Raw genomic sequence first — 2,905 nt, 5'->3', positions numbered from 1 at the left:
CAATTGGTCATTTTTACATTTGTAGTTTTTTTTTACATTCAAGTTTTTAGTGTATTTGTTTTCAATGTAATTTTTTTTTTCAAGATTTATTTGAAGTTTTCAGTTTCAAATTATCCAAACATTTTTTTTTATTTCTTTTTTTTTCTCTTTTGTTTTCAAATTTTCCTAATTTTTTTCAGTTACAATGTCTATTTTTCAAGTCTTCGATCTGTTTTTTCATCTACTGTAAGCTGATCCTGACTTGACCCCATACAGAACCTTGAGGAGACGCAGAGCAAATCTGCAGTCAAACAAAAACAGGACGAGCTGTGGAACCACTCAAGTAACACTCATTGAAAGACAAATGCTTTAAACACAGAACCAACTGCTTTTGCCTCGACTGGACCAACAACTGTTTAATGAATTGTTTCAAATGGTCTCATCTTTGCTGCAAAAGGCCGTTGTCCTCGCTGGATTCCCTCGCTTGCAGCTGGAGGCGGGAGCAGCTGACTGCAGCAGCTTTGGGCTGGAACCACTGCAGGTGCTGCTTGTTGCTGCAGCGGGCCGGACACACCAGGGAGCGGAGCGGATACTGCAGGAGGGGGCTGCCGCCCTGCGCAGGGCTCGCCCTCCACCGTCTATACATTTATTGAGTATTTAGACACATATCACCGTCTCCAGACAGACAGTGAGTGAAACCTAAAGCGCAGCAGTCTTAGCCCGGGTCCGTGTGTGGCCCACTTCCCTCAGCTGACCTGGGATGAAGCGAGCGGCTGTTGCTGCCAGGGGAGGAGCCTGCTCTGCTTCAGGCAGGAGAAGACTATACGGACGGCGAGTACAGCACAGCCTGATGGAGTGGGGGAGGGGAGGCTGTACATGACGGCGACCACGCAAACCGCCGCACAAACCCGCCTCAGAAGAAGGCTTTCCTTCCTCCATCGTTATGTGCTTTTCCACTAATGGAGTCGTTAAAAAGCCTTCAGTCGTAATTAAAAATGAAAAGTGCTGATCAGGATTTAAACTCAGCAAATCAGCTCTTTGTTGGATGATTCCTGTTTGTTTCTATTTGAAAAAGACAAGCTGAGTGGAAATCAAACCAAATATCTTCCTGCTTTGGTGAAATTCTCTTGACAACATGAACAAATCTTAACAACAAACTGAGATGCAACTTTTTCATCAGGTTCATTAAAAAAAAAAACATTTAAGTTAAACCTTAAAAGTGAAAGTGAAAAATCAGGTCAAATCAGATCACAATTCCTTCAAAAGTCAAAAATCCTTTTGGCATTCACACTGGACAAGCAGGGAGGGGCTTCTTCTCCTTTGGTGGAGTCCAAATTCCTGCCCTTCTCCTCCGCCTTCTCCCTCCCTCCAAACGGACAGTTATGGGCTGAATCAGAAACGTTGTCTACACCTTCTTCCTAACACTCCATTTGTAGGGGCATTGTGGGGGTAGGGGTCTCCGAAATGGTTTAGTTTTTTTTAGGGGGGCTGAAGCGATCCATCGGCGGTAGGGTGATCTACGTTACACTTGTGGCGCAAAGAAGAAACAGATTTCTTCAAATGACGAGCTCCGTAGCACAGAGGTTTACATATACATGTAGGTCATGAGTTTCTGCATGTAGCACTGGAAGCTAAGTGTTAATGGAGATGACCGGAGAAGACTGATGACATCATCATGCAAAAGTCATGTCCGAATTTAAAGTGACCATTTTTTCCTTATATCTCTCGGCTTGGACGGATAAATGTAGGGATAGGGAAGCTTTTCGGATTTAGTCTTGGTGACATCATTTTGGCCTGGCACAAACTAGAATGATTAATTTCTCCTCCGTAATCAATTTTCAAACAGTTGGTACTTCCATCAATTAAAAAGGACGCCATCTATAGGTCGCCATCAAATCCGAGTCCCCGATTGGTCAAAGTTCAAATGTCACCATGTGTTCAATGGCGGTAGGTTTTGCACGTAGAGTAGCCCAAAAACAGACTTAAAAATGCATTATTGTGAGCCCAAAAGATATGAGCATCTATGAACCAGGGGTCTACAATCTTTAACGCTAAAAGAGCATTTAGGTCCGTTTCATTCTAACCATAAACCAATGAGAGTCACCAAGTCCCACTTCACCATTTAGCAAACACACTTTATACTTTTGTGATCATAAACCATTTGTTTACAAATTTAAATATTAATAATAACAGTGTCCTATTTTTCTATATTTAACTTTTTTTGAAAGCATCACACACAAGTCCCTTCCAAAATAAATGACACCTTGTGTAAAAAAGAATCCTTCTGTTGGAGCAGATTTACTTAAAGAAGTCAAACATGACATTTTTTAATGTTACGACTCTGATACGCCTTTATCCCTTTTTTCCCATTTAAGTATGGAATATAAAAAAGATGCAGAATCTAGTTCAAATGTCTACATTAAAAATATAGGCACAGATAATCTAAATTAAAACAAATAAACCAAAACAACACACATTTTTTTTTTAATTAAAATCTTAAACTTTTCCTTCAAAACCAAAGAGACACAATGCAGGAATAAAAGAGCCCCATGTGGCTCTGGAGCCTCAGCTTTCAGACCCCTGATATAGACGTTTTATTGGAAGTAGTGGTTTGAACGCGTTGCTGAATGCGGTGTGAACGTAGGAATAGTCACACCTGGGATTACAGCTGCATACGAGTTGTCAGCGTGCAAAAAGTGGCCTAACCAGGACGAGACACGCAAGTGGCTCACGTAAGACATCAAGGTCGTAGACCGAATGGTGAGCCCACAGAATGCTCGTGCACATTTTTTCTACGGGCACGCTGAGAGAAAAACATCTAAAAGCAAATACTTATATTACAGGCAACACGGAAGAAGATGAGATGCAGGTGCGTCATACAAGTATTTTACTTTTTCAACCTACTTAACAAAAAAAAAAAAAAAAA

General features: G+C 41.2%; 1 protein-coding gene across 9 annotated transcripts in view; it reads right to left on the bottom strand.

The window, feature by feature from the left end:
* Positions 1-2,905, bottom strand: part of eif4g3a (eukaryotic translation initiation factor 4 gamma, 3a) — a 66,948-nt gene that overhangs the window by 50,038 nt on the left and 14,005 nt on the right. The window lies entirely within an intron of this gene.

This window comes from Oryzias melastigma, linkage group LG5, assembly GCF_002922805.2.
Source record: "Oryzias melastigma strain HK-1 linkage group LG5, ASM292280v2, whole genome shotgun sequence".
NCBI classification, from domain to species: Eukaryota; Metazoa; Chordata; class Actinopteri; order Beloniformes; family Adrianichthyidae; genus Oryzias; species Oryzias melastigma.
Note: the sequence above shows the minus strand (reverse complement) of the source record. Positions and strands in the feature narration are given on the sequence as shown.